At 48.6% G+C, this 14,601-nt stretch overlaps 1 protein-coding gene across 1 annotated transcript in view; it reads left to right on the top strand.

Annotated features, from left to right (window-relative positions):
* The window catches only part of LOC146809852 (cytosolic phospholipase A2 gamma-like), a 680,097-nt gene that overhangs the window by 390,067 nt on the left and 275,429 nt on the right, over positions 1 to 14,601 (top strand). The gene's annotated exons all lie outside the window — the stretch shown is intronic.

Genomic DNA, 14,601 nt, shown 5'->3' with positions numbered 1-14,601 from the left:
ACACCCCTCTAGTTGGTTGCACTATACCAGTGGTGAGGGTACAGTTGCATGAGCATTTTACCCCTACAGTGTCTAAGTCCATTCTTAGACATTGTAAGTGCAGTAAAGCCATAAAGAGTATATGGTCTAGGAGTTTGTCATTACGAACTCCACAGCCCCATGATGGCTTTGCTGAATTCCTAGAAGTTTAGTATCAACATTTTCTGCCCATTAAACCCACACTGATGCCAGTGTGGGATTTAATGCCTAATGCACTCATAGGGCATCTTGGAGATGCCCCCTGAAAAAATGGCCTAACTCTGCTTGCCAGCTGCCACCCTGTTCTGCTTGGGTTGTCGGATCAGATAGAACCCGCTCAACAGAGCCTTTCTAACCCAGCCAGAACGTTACCCCCTCCCTAGGGCCTATTCACAATAAGTAACCACATATATATATACCACCTAAGGACAGGGAATTCCTACTATATATATATATATCAAGACCTCTTATAATACAAGTGGCGGCCTCGCGATCCCAGACGGACCCAGGACTTCCTACCCAGACGGCAGCCTTAGCCTCGCGGTCCCAGACGGACCCAGGGCTTCCTACCCAGACGGCAGCCTTAGCCTCGCGGTCCCAAACGGACCCAGGACTTCCTGCCCAGACGGCAGCCTTAGCCTCGCGGTCCCAAACGGACCCAGGACTTCCTACCCAGACGGCAGCCTTAGCCTCGCGGTCCCAAACGGACCCAGGACTTCCTACCCAGACGGCAGCCTTAGCCTCGCGGTCCCAAACGGACCCAGGACTTCCTGCCCAGACGGCAGCCTTAGCCTCGCGGTCCCAAACGGACCCAGGACTTCCTACCCAGACGGCAGCCTTAGCCTCGCGGTCCCAAACGGACCCAGGACTTCCTGCCCAGACGGCAGCCTTAGCCTCGCGGTCCCAAACGGACCCAGGACTTCCTACCCAGACGGCAGCCTTAGCCTCGCGGTCCCAAACGGACCCAGGACTTCCTGCCTAGATGGCAGCCTTAGCCTCGCGGTCCCAAACGGACCCAGGACTTCCTACCCAGACGGCAGCCTTAGCCTCGCGGTCCCAAACGGACCCAGGACTTCCTGCCCAGACGGCAGCCTTAGCCTCGCGGTCCCAAACGGACCCAGGACTTCCTACCCAGACGGCAGCCTTAGCCTCGCGGTCCCAAACGGACCCAGGACTTCCTGCCTAGATGGCAGCCTTAGCACGAGTTCATCCTATGATCACCCTAACATACAACAAGGGAATCAGTGTTACTATTTATCAGATCACACAAGAACCGCCAGTTTGAGCACAACCTGTTCTCTGGTTCGAGGGGCTCCTCTCTCCCTTATTCAGTTACCACTTACCTGATCAGGGTTAACATCTGTTCATGTCAAGTCACAGCTGACTAGAAGAATAGGCTACCCTCTTATACAAGAACACGCAGCACATGTTGATTCACTACAAACTGACTTTATTATATATCATATACGCAAGCACATAACATTACTGTGTAGCACATAACCTGTAAAGAAAAGTGAAAGATTAGGTTGTACACTCTAATAAGAAAGGGGTCGACATCACCTTAGTCGTGTGTAGCCTGCACTCAATGGTCATCTAGGTTCCCTTCTCGTCTGTGCCTCGGCTCGCCTGGAGATCACACCTCCGTAGCTCCCTTCTCCGAGTCACTGGGACCTCTTCCTCATCGGCTACTCTCTCCTCTCTGGCAATTCTGCTAGAAGAGTATCTGTCTCTTGGTCTTTCTCCGCCCTCAAGTTTGTCATCTGTCTTCCCTGGAATAAGTAGTAGCTTTTCTGCTAACGGCTAGGTGCCGCCTATGGATTGAAAGAATAAGTGCCAGTATCTGCCTCAGACTTTCACTAATATAGAGGTGCATTTTCTCATGGAAAATTCCAGCCCGTAACCTGCCGCCCACCAAATTCTTGTACCTCCCCGTGCCAAGGACACTTTCCCAGCCGGCCGGCCTGATGTAGCGTCTTCGGCATGAAGAAAAATACAATCCTTCGATAAGGGCCGGTCTGAACCGGTTCTCTCCAAGCGAATAACACCTCATAACTAAAACATCCCCTTTAACCTAGAAGCATCTCAAGCTGCTGGAGCAGAAAGAAAGATGGAGTCTCCCCCGTTTGAGGCCTACCAGGCCTGAATTCAGCATGGCTCCATGAAATACCCTCACTACAGGGCAGGCTATCCCTAAGACTAACGAATCTATCCCCTAGGATATGTGTGCAAGCCCTGATCTATGGGGAAGAACACAGGATCATGTCGAAGTGCCTAGAAAATAGACTTCATTCACTACTCTAACCCTTAGGCTTGAATGGTAGAGAGACTGAAGTCACCCTAATCACCCATCAACACAATAGGGCCGGGAAAATCGAGCAGTACATTTCACCCTTGACTTCAGTCTATTATACATTCATTAAACAGAACTAACATCTGTGGAGGAATAATATGAAACAAAGCTAACTGATCTATGTCTAGTACCAAATGTGCAAAATTGAAGTAATGAAGGAATACACTGAATAAAGCAACAAATAGAAATCAAAACAGCGATGGTAATTAGAATACCTCCTAATATTCGACGTAACAGATACAGGTCAGGTAACCAATTAAAGAGCCAGTCAAACCAGCCCTGGTCAATGTGTTTTCTAACTTCCTCCGTCAAATCATGTAACCTGTCAATGTGGGCGCGAATAGATTGTGTATGATCAGACAAGTTAAAACAACAAAGACCCTCAAAATCAGAGCAGTCATGTCCATGTTTAAGCAAAAGATAATCAATGGCCGCTCTATTTTGCAAGATGGCTCTACGTTCACCCTGGGCGTCTAACAGCATGTCAGATAGGACTGTAGAAGTATGATTAATGGATTTCACCATCCAGCAGGCCATTTTCCCAATAGATTTGGCATTATAAACTGCCAAAGCAGGAACACCAATAATTGAAATAGCTAGGCTAAGGTATTCAGACTTGGAATATCAATGTAAAGATGAGTCACAATCCTCCTGTAACATCACAGTATCTCGAATCACACGAGAGTTGGCATTCGGATGTGACGAGAACATCAGTAAACTTAGTCTCGTAATGGCACAAGGGCCTCCGGAAATGTTTGCAGGGACATATGGCCAGGAAGTATTACCACATGAGAAAAGCCATCCGGCAGGTAGTAACATCGTGCGATAATGACTGGGGGTAACTACCAAACTATTGCAAGTCATATTGTTCTGAACTGAAACACATGTGGTCGGTGTCCTTTGAAAGCACAAAGTCCGTTCATGAGCTGTAAATGAAGTGGCACCTTTCAATTTTAGGCGTAGACATTCAGAGATCGCACTAGGATTACACGTAAGGAAGAAACATAAGTCACCTTGTGTGATATTATAAGTAACTATTTGGGACTGGATGGGGGGTTGCTCGTCTGGCATTTCAGTACATAAGGGGCAATACACATGGGTAGTGAAATCACCCAGGAGAACATTGGGGCGAGCCTTTGAAACATTGAAAATGTGAATTAGAGTTTCCAGTGAGGCAGGGACAGCAACCAGGCAGGTCGCCAAGATGTCATGTACAGATCTCATCGGTGTCAAACAGAAGTGAGGGGCATCAGTCACCCTCTTAGCTAGTGACGTCCAAAAGTTCGATGATGAATCCCACGCAGCGAAGGAACGTAACACTCGGGTTCTCAGTTCATCCCGGGTTGACGGGATCCCTTCTCTCTCGTCGAACCATCCCAAAAGGAGTCCAGTGCCGACACATCCTGCAGCAACAGTCCAAAGAATGATCTGAAAGAGAATCAAATACAGGCATTAATCATTCTCGTAAATAACATTTGTCAGCCGGGACCGCTTCCCAGCTATCTTTCCCTGGTCTCATAACCAAAATGGTATTGTCCTGACCGGTGGCAATGACCTCTGCTTGTTCAGGGGGATTCTTAGGCGACTGCACCCAAACCCTAGCCCCAGGGTTATCCGTAGAGCCAAAACCTTTCTGGCCTCGTACAGTTAGCAAAGTTGGGGCAGCGCCTTTCATTAATGAACCACTGAAAACAGGCATAATGAGTAATTGAGCCACTCGGTCAGTGCAGTGTATTAGTAAGTCAACCTCACTGCTATTCAGCTGGAGCACCTTAATCTCTCCCTGATAATCACTGTCAATGATTCCTCCAAGCACCTGAATGCCTTTTACTGCCAGCCCCGATCTAGGGGCGATCATCCGAAATTCCCAGGTGGTATATGAACACCAACACCGGTAGCAATGATGACCCGATCCTTACTTTTTATAACGGTGTCATCCATGGCATGCAAGTCTAAACCTGCCGACCCTGGGGTCGCTCTACATGGAGCCAAAGCTCCGGGAGTAACTTCCCAGTACATCACAGTCTCTCTGATTTCATTAGGCTGAGCCTTAACATTCGGGGGAAACAAACGCATAAGTGGAGATTCAGCACTTAGAAAAGGACGATTATTCAAAATCAATATTGCTTGGGGCAAAAAGTCTCGCCAATTTTTATACTTGTCATCTGTTAATTTACGCAGCTGATCCTTTAGCAGGCCATTCAACCTTTCCACAAGACCCGAGGCCTGTGGATAATAGGGTATATGGAATATCCATTCAATATTGTTTTCCACACAGAATTCCTGTACCAATCTTCCACGAAAATGGGATGCATTATCAGATTGAATTTGGAATGGCACACCATAATACATGATAATCAATTCCAATGTTTTAATGGTATTCAATTGGGTAGCTTGCTTACAGGGAAGGGCAACCAACAAGCCACTGTATGTATCAACAATAGTGCAAACATATTGACAATTCCTGCTCATGGGAAGTGGACCAATGTAATCAATTTGCCAAATTTGAGCGGGCAGTTTCCCGCGATGTAAATGACCTTTAACAATTTGGGGCACTTTGCGCTGTCTGATATGCTGACAAATGGGACAATGTAAAATAACATTCTTGATCAAATCTAAGGGAATATAAATTCCTCGATCAGCAGCCCACCTGCTAGTGGCTTTCTCTCCAAAATGTCCTGCCTTCTGGTGGGCCCATTTCGCCAATCCCGCCATATCAGAATCTTGCCTGTCCACCACTGCCTCAGCAATTTTAGATTTCTCATCTGCAATGTTATGAAAAAATCTGTCAAGAGAATTTATAGGGGTGTGAGCATCCACATGGAAGATTGTAACAGTACTCTGTGGGAGCATCTCCCAAATCTCTTGCCATAACTCTTTTCCCCACAACTGTTTTGAATGCAATTCCCAATTATGGGAATGCCAAGTCGGTAACCAAACTGCCAGTCCATTGGCAGTAGACCAAGAGTCGGTGAAAATATGACATGTGCCGGGTAATTCTTGTTTCAGGACTTGATAAACAGCATACAATTCAGCAAATTGGCTGCTCTTACCTTCACCAGTTGTGCTCAGCAGTTTCTGTGTGATCGGATTATAGGACACCGCTTTCCAGTGCCGTTTCGGCCCTATGAACCTTGCTGAACCATCCGTAAACCAGACATGGTTCCTGTCCTCCGCGGACAAATCATCAAAGGGTCTACCCCACTTGACAGGAGACTCCTGTACTAAAGGTACGGAACATACACTCTCAGTCTCAGTCGATGGCGCTCGCGCCACCTGCTCATGTAAAGATGCAACTCCTTTCTGTCCCACACGTGCCCTGTCTTGTATATACCATTTCCATTTAATCACACTCGCCTCTTGAGCGTGTCCAATACGGTGAGTTTTTGGCGAACTCATAACCCACTGCATAATAGGAATCTCAGGTCGCAAAACTATATCATGTCCCAAAGTCAATTGCTCGTTATCCACCAGAGCCCAATAACATGCAAGTAACTGTTTCTCAAAGGGTGTATAACGCTCACTAGCATCAGGTAACTTTTTGGTCCAGAAACCCAACGGCACTCTACTCCTGCCTTGCTTCTGCCACAAACTCCAATTCGCATAAAGGCCCTGTACAGACACATTTAAATCTACCTCCCCATCACGTACGGGCCATAAATCCAAAGCATGTTGAATTGCCTCTTTTGCTAGGTCGAACGCATCTTGCTGTGGTGTATCCCAATCAAACGCATTCTTTTTACGGGTGACACGGTACAAGGGGGCCAATATTTGACTCAAATGAGGAATATGCTGACGCCAAAAACCAAATAAACCAATGAAGCTTTGGGCTTCTTTCCTATTCCTTGGAACTGCAAAATCAAGAATTTTCTGTTTAACCTGAGGGATCACTTCACGGTGCCCTTCATGCCAATTAATACCCAAAAATTTCACAGCCTGGGACGGGCCTTGTAGTTTATCCGGATTGATTTCCCAACCTTTCTCACGCAGGCACCCAATGACTCTGTCCAATTGGGTCTGAACTTCCTCTTGTGTTTCGCCTTGGATCAAAACATCATCAATATAATGACACATCTGAACCTGTGGATGAACCGGTACCTCAGCCAAATGCTCTGCCACCAGCCGGTGACATATAGTAGGGCTATGCACATAGCCCTGAGGAAGACTCCTAAACGTCATTTGACGCCCATTCCACGTAAAACTGAACTGTTCCTGACACTCAGGGGCAATCGGAATCGAAAAGAAAGCATTAGCAATATCAATTGACGCATACCATGTACCCGGATGTTTTTGGATTCTTTCAATTAGGGTAATAACATCCGGTACTGCAACGGTCAAAGAGGGTGTGTGTTTGTTCAATTCTCGATAATCAACAGTCATACGCCAAGAATTATCACTTTTACGTACAGGCCAAACAGGATTATTCCAAGCAGAAGTAACTGGGGCTATAACACCTGCATCCACCAACTCCTGAATAGTGGTACTAATCTCCTCATGACCACCCGGAATACAATACTGCTTCTGACAAACCACTTTTGTCGCCTGAGGAACTGTTATGGGGGGCATTCGTAAACGACCAACCCGTATAGGCCTGGACGATATATAATGCGTAGTTCCAAATTGGTAACATCCATCATCTAAATGCAAAGTCATTCCTTTCAAAATATCTATTCCAATTATGAATTCCAATAGAGGCACCATTAGTACAGAGTATTCTTTTCTAGGAATTCTACCTATTCTCATTTCAAGTAATGTTTGAATTGCGGGAGTTTCCTTTCCACCTAATCCGGTAATTGTAAAAGGCTGACCTTTAAACTTCTTTGATTTACCATGAATAAGAGTGGCCTCCGCTCCTGTATCTACCAATGCTCGGGCCCTTTGGATATTACGATGTCTCCAATAAATTTCAATATCTACATAGGGTCTATTATCTCTGTGAGCCCATCTGTGTACTGGAGCTTGACCTATTTCCTAGTCATGTTTACTGCATTCCGTGTACCAGGATAAATCAGGATAAAGACTCTCACGCTTCTTAGGTATCGGTACCTCCTGTTCAAATCCATTCCCAGTACGAAATGGATTTGTGTCTTCTGCAGTACAGTGCTGGTTTCGATCGGCCAGATTATGACGATCCTCTCTCCTCCTCAACTCAGGGGATTGATCCCTATCATCTCTACGTCTGCTGTAAATATAATCATTTTTTCCCCTCTCTCTTTCCTCTTCTCTCTCTCTGTCTCTCTCTCGACGGGGGGACATATCACGTACATAACGTCGGTCATCACGACGAACAGAGCACCCACGGCGGTCGTCATCACCGCTAACGTCAGAACCACCGCGATCACCCTCAGACATCCGAACATGCCGGGCACCCTCCTTCCGATCCAAGCCACGTTTGCGAAACAACTCCCACAAACGAGCAGTTGTCTCACCGTCAATGTCCTCCCTCCGCACACCATCGGCCAGAAGACCAGAAAAGATATCACGTCTAGTAAGTTTATTGTCACCAGGAGTACGAGTGTCAGGCCGGGACTGACGTTCAGGTTTAAACCACTCGCCTAACTCACCGAGTTGGCGTACCGATTCCAGTACTGTAGATAACACGTTACCAGTTTGATTAATCAATAAAGTCATCATGACCTGCTTATAAGCAACAGGGGAAGAACGAATAATACGATTCCGCACAGAAGATGTCAACGAACCATCAAGCAACCTGTCAGCAGTACCTAGAAAAATCGCCGTTTTCATCACCTCTTCTTTGAGACGTTGTGCAGCGTCGCGCAAAGTATACCACTGTTTGTCATTCACAGGCCAATCAGACTCAGTAGGGTACTTTATATTACAACCCTCAGTCGCCAATTGAAGTAAAGAAATTTGACCACCACCATTATAGTTACGAAAATGATCCTGTACAGTAGAATCCGAGCTCAAGGAACAAAACTTCAAACAATCACCATTATCCAAAATAATGCCAGCAGCGCCCAGTTCATAAAGGCGCACCATCCATGTGAGCAATGTCTCACCAGCTCGCTGCCGAAATCGCTGCAAAATATCACTAATTTCCTGTTGAGTAAAGTCCTCTAAAGAGTCTAAAGAAATACCCTGCGGAGCAGCAGGAGACTGCTGCAATTTCCGACGAAAAACTGGATGCACCGAGACCGCGGGGTGAGCATCACAAGGAGCTCGACCAGTACACGTAGAGGAACAACCAGTGGAAGAAGCATCAACCCCACTCGAAGGACGAGCGCAATCACGGGGTGCACCATCAGGGGTGCGAGAAGCAGGCGTACAGTCATGGCGGGAGCGGGAGGACTCGCACTTAACAGATTCCTCACGCGAGGAACAAGAATCACTCGAATTCCAGATATTACCATCCCATTCATCAGGATTCCAATCCAGTCCGGCTTTCGCCACGACCAGACGCACCTTTCGCGTCGAAACCCGGCCGCGCCGATTTTTGTATTTATAACGGGCAATTCGCACAGCCGCCCTCTCGGCAATAGTCTGGTAAGTCTCAAGTTTGTCAGCAAGCAACTTATTTTGACACCGCAACAAAGTATGAGAATTCTGAATCTCAACAAAGTGCGCTTCAACATCCTTAAGAGAGATCTGTAGCTTCAACAACCTCTCATGCAGAATCCTGTACGCAGACAGAACAATCCAACCTCTGCGCCCCAAAACGGGAATCTCCTCACCCTTCGATACGGGTGCCTTCTGTAAACAAGTAATCACATTAGCCGGCTCCGCCAGCTCCAAAGAAGAATTCCAATTCCCACTCAAACCAGTAGAATCAGCCCACTCACGGGCTAAGGCTTCATAAGGCGTTGAATCCCATCCGGGAATATCAACGGGCAACTTAAAAGTAGATTTAGATTTTCTAGAAAACATCGTGAAAAAGAAAGAAGAAAAGAAAGAAAAAGAAAAGAAAGAAGAAGAAAAGCTAGACACACAAGTATACCACAAATAATATACAAACAAAACCACACACACGCCGAAAGCAAACACAAGACAACACGACGCACACAGGTTTCGAAAACGGTTTGTGACGCCAAATGTTCTGCTTGGGTTGTCGGATCAGATAGAACCCGCTCAACAGAGCCTTTCTAACCCAGCCAGAACGTTACCCCCCTCCCTAGGGCCTATTCACAATAAGTAACCACATATATATATACCACCTAAGGACAGGGAATTCCTACTATATATATATATATATCAAGACCTCTTATAATACAAGTGGCGGCCTCGCGATCCCAGACGGACCCAGGACTTCCTACCCAGACGGCAGCCTTAGCCTCGCGGTCCCAGACGGACCCAGGGCTTCCTACCCAGATGGCAGCCTTAGCCTCGCGGTCCCAAACGGACCCAGGACTTCCTGCCCAGACGGCAGCCTTAGCCTCGCGGTCCCAAACGGACCCAGGACTTCCTACCCAGACGGCAGCCTTAGCCTCGCGGTCCCAAACGGACCCAGGACTTCCTACCCAGACGGCAGCCTTAGCCTCGCGGTCCCAAACGGACCCAGGACTTCCTGCCCAGACGGCAGCCTTAGCCTCGCGGTCCCAAACGGACCCAGGACTTCCTACCCAGACGGCAGCCTTAGCCTCGCGGTCCCAGACGGACCCAGGGCTTCCTACCCAGACGGCAGCCTTAGCCTCGCGGTCCCAAACGGACCCAGGACTTCCTGCCCAGACGGCAGCCTTAGCCTCGCGGTCCCAAACGGACCCAGGACTTCCTACCCAGACGGCAGCCTTAGCCTCGCGGTCCCAAACGGACCCAGGACTTCCTACCCAGACGGCAGCCTTAGCCTTGCGGTCCCAAACGGACCCAGGACTTCCTGCCTAGATGGCAGCCTTAGCCTCGCGGTCCCAAACGGACCCAGGACTTCCTGCCCAGACGGCAGCCTTAGCCTCGCGGTCCCAAACGGACCCAGGACTTCCTACCCAGACGGCAGCCTTAGCCTCGCGGTCCCAAACGGACCCAGGACTTCCTGCCTAGATGGCAGCCTTAGCACGAGTTCATCCTATGATCACCCTAACATACAACAAGGGAATCAGTGTTACTATTTATCAGATCACACAAGAACCGCCAGTTTGAGCACAACCTGTTCTCTGGTTCGAGGGGCTCCTCTCTCCCTTATTCAGTTACCACTTACCTGATCAGGGTTAACATCTGTTCATGTCAAGTCACAGCTGACTAGAAGAATAGGCTACCCTCTTATACAAGAACACGCAGCACATGTTGATTCACTACAAACTGACTTTATTATATATCATATACGCAAGCACATAACATTACTGTGTAGCACATAACCTGTAAAGAAAAGTGAAAGATTAGGTTGTACACTCTAATAAGAAAGGGGTCGACATCACCTTAGTCGTGTGTAGCCTGCACTCAATGGTCATCTAGGTTCCCTTCTCGTCTGTGCCTCGGCTCGCCTGGAGATCACACCTCCGTAGCTCCCTTCTCCGAGTCACTGGGACCTCTTCCTCATCGGCTACTCTCTCCTCTCTGGCAATTCTGCTAGAAGAGTATCTGTCTCTTGGTCTTTCTCCGCCCTCAAGTTTGTCATCTGTCTTCCCTGGAATAAGTAGTAGCTTTTCTGCTAACGGCTAGGTGCCGCCTATGGATTGAAAGAATAAGTGCCAGTATCTGCCTCAGACTTTCACTAATATAGAGGTGCATTTTCTCATGGAAAATTCCAGCCCGTAACCTGCCGCCCACCAAATTCTTGTACCTCCCCGTGCCAAGGACACTTTCCCAGCCGGCCGGCCTGATGTAGCGTCTTCGGCATGAAGAAAAATACAATCCTTCGATAAGGGCCGGTCTGAACCGGTTCTCTCCAAGCGAATAACACCTCATAACTAAAACATCCCCTTTAACCTAGAAGCATCTCAAGCTGCTGGAGCAGAAAGAAAGATGGAGTCTCCCCCGTTTGAGGCCTACCAGGCCTGAATTCAGCACGGCTCCATGAAATACCCTCACTACAGGGCAGGCTATCCCTAAGACTAACAAATCTATCCCCTAGGATATGTGTGCAAGCCCTGATCTATGGGGAAGAACACAGGATCATGTCGAAGTGCCTAGAAAATAGACTTCATTCACTACTCTAACCCTTAGGCTTGAATGGTAGAGAGACTGAAGTCACCCTAATCACCCATCAACACAATAGGGCCGGGAAAATCGAGCAGTACACACCCCCAGACAGGATTCTGGACCCCTCGGTCGAGAGCCTCCCGCTCTCAGGGTCCTGAAACAAAGCACATCCAGGGCAGAGGTGCTAAGCCTCCTCCCCAGGATGGGCAGGGTCCACGAAGGGGAAACTTCAAAGGCTTTCTGCCTTTGTGAGCTGACCCAGCCATTTGCTGCTCCCAGCATCTGGCCCCACCGGTTCTAACCCCCACATTGAGAGGAAGACTCGGCAGGAAAACCAAGATAGTAGGGGAGGAGTGCCCACCTTTGCCAACCCCACCCCTCAAGTGAGGAAGAAGAGGCAAAGCACAACTCTTAGACCCCGCCTTCTTGAAGATGGAGGACCCCAGCCAACTAGAGTGAGGCTAAAGCCCCCCTCCCACTGGACATTGGCATAATAGGGGGTGTACCCATCCCAAGGAAGGGACCCATTGGCCACAAACTGTACCTACCTGAAACACCTCTAAATTTAGCATTTAGTGGAAACCCCGAACCTTGCCTCTGCAGACAAGCAAGAAGAAGAAGGACAGAAGAGCCATGCTGAAGGAAGAAGAGGAGGACACCAACTGCCTTGGCCCCATCCCCACTGGCCTGTCCTGACTTCAACCTGATCCAGTGGAATACCAGGGTGTCCTGCAGCCAGCAGCCCCCATAAACCTAGAGGACCCCCGCCTTCCCTACCAAGACTCTGTCTCCCATGAGCACTGGATTTGCTCAAGAACCAGACTCTGGCCAAATCCACTTTACAACCAACGCCCATGGCCAGAGTTTGAGTTGCTCAACACCACAAAGAGGTCCACCCAGTGATTCCGACATGGGATCTGGTGATCCCTGACCTATCTTAAGCCTCCCTTCGATGCCTGAAACCTCTATTTGGAGGGTCTCCCCAACCGGAGCTGTTAAGGACACCCAACGACTAAAGACACCCCTGCACCTAATATACCACGACCTTAGGTGGCCCAACTGACAGTGTCCATGCATCCCCCTGAGTCCCAACTTACCTCGCTAACCAGTGGTCACCTCCAGAAAGTCTCTGTGCCCAAGCCTGCAGTCTTTGTTCTGACCAGAGTTCTCCTGATGAAAACAACAAGGCACCCAATGCCAAAGCAGTTCCCAGCTGCCCCTGTGCTGCTGTGGGTGCACGTTGTGTGCTAACTTGGATCCCCCTTTGCCCTGAGCTTAACCCTAGGAGCTTTGCTCTCTCAACCCCTTGGCTTGCCCAAGAGCAGCCACCAACCGGTGGAACCCTAGCCCTATAGATTAACATTGCGCCTCAGTACTCTGCACCTGGCAGCCCTGGTGCCACTGCAAATGCTCTTTGAGTGCATCCTTGACCCAGGACGAACCATTGTCTAACACCAGAAACTCAACCCATAAGACGGTTTACTTACCTGAAAACTGATAACTACATTTTCCTCCATAGGATTGCATGGAATGTTTTTCTCAGGAAAACTTCTGTGTTGAGTTGTGTTTGTAAGGAAACGTAAGTAACTGTGTTTTATTGCGTACTGTTTTACATACCTGTGTCTAGGAAATGTGCCAGTGTCATATATACCAATACCAAAGGGAATGATGGACGGAGTGCTTGAGCAAATCAAACACTCACCCACAGTCAACTGATCTGGGTTTAATCCATCATCATTCTTTAGCTCACTTCACCACCCCAGTTCAGACATGGTCATATGCAAATCAGTCTGACCCTGTGCCTCATGGGAACAGTCCAGCCCGAACTGCCAAGCCATGTCTTCCCTGGACCGGAAACAAGCATCCTGGGACCGGTTTCGGGTTCATAACCCTCATCAGCCAGGCTATCTTGAATCCAGTGGCAAAGTGAGCAAGGGACCCACATCTGGGCATACCCTGCCAACTTAGGGCGAACAAAGCGATACCAAAGGGAATGAAGGACGGAGCGCATGAGCAAATCAAACACTCACCCCCAGTCAACTGATCTGGGTTTAATCCATCATCATTCTTCTTTAGCTCACTCCACCACCCTAGTTCAGATATGGCCATATGCAAATCAGTCTGACCCTGTGCCTCATGGGAACAGTCAATCCCGAACTGCCAAGCCATGTCTTCCCTGGACTGGAAACAAGCATCCTGGGACCGGTTTCAGGTTCATAACCCTCATCAGCCAGGCTATCTTGAATCCAGTGGCAAAGTCAGCAAGGGACCCACGCCTGGGCATACTCTGCCAACTTAGGGCAAACAAAGCGATACCAAAGGGGATGATGGACGGAGCGCATGAGCAAAACAAACACTCACCCCCAGTCAACTGATCTGGGTTTAATCCATCATTATTCTTTGGCTCACTTCACCACCTAAGTTCAGACATTGCCATATGCAAATCAGTCTGACCCTGTGCCTCATGGGACCAGTCCAGCCCAAACAGCAAAGCCATGTCTTCCCTGGACCGGAAACAAGCATCCTGGGAGCAGTTTCGGGTTCATAACCCTCATCAGCCAGGTTTTCTTGAATCCAGTGGCAAAGTGAGCAAGGAACCCACATCTGGGCATACCCTGCTAATTTAGGGCGAACAAAGCGATACCAAAGGGGATGATGGACAGAGTGTTTGAGCAAATCAAACACTCACCCCCAGTCAACTGATCTGGGTTTAATCCATCATCATTCTTTAGCTCACTCCACCACCCCAGTTCAGACATGGTCATATGCAAATCAGTCTGACCCTGTGCCTCATGGGAACAGTCCAGCCCAAACTGCCAAGCCATGTCTTCCCTGGATGTAAACAAGCATCCTGGGACTGGTTTCGGGTTCAAACCCTCATTAGCCAGGCTATCTTGAATCCAGTGGCAAAGTGAGCAAGGGACCCACGTCTGGGCATACCCTGCCAACTTAGAGCGAACAAAGCGATACCAAAGGGGATGATGGATGGAGCACCTGAGCAAATCACACACTCACCCACAGTCAACTGATCTGGGTGTAATCCATTATCCTTCTTTAGCTCACTCCACCACCCCAGTTCAGACAAGCCCATATGCAAATCAGTCTGACCCTGTGCTGTAACACTTTTCGCCCTAAGTGGGATGGGT

This window comes from Triturus cristatus, chromosome 7 (assembly GCF_964204655.1).
Source record: "Triturus cristatus chromosome 7, aTriCri1.1, whole genome shotgun sequence".
NCBI lineage: Eukaryota > Metazoa > Chordata > Amphibia > Caudata > Salamandridae > Triturus > Triturus cristatus.
The sequence above is the reverse complement of the archived record's forward strand: the minus strand, read 5'-3'. Positions and strand labels throughout refer to the sequence as shown.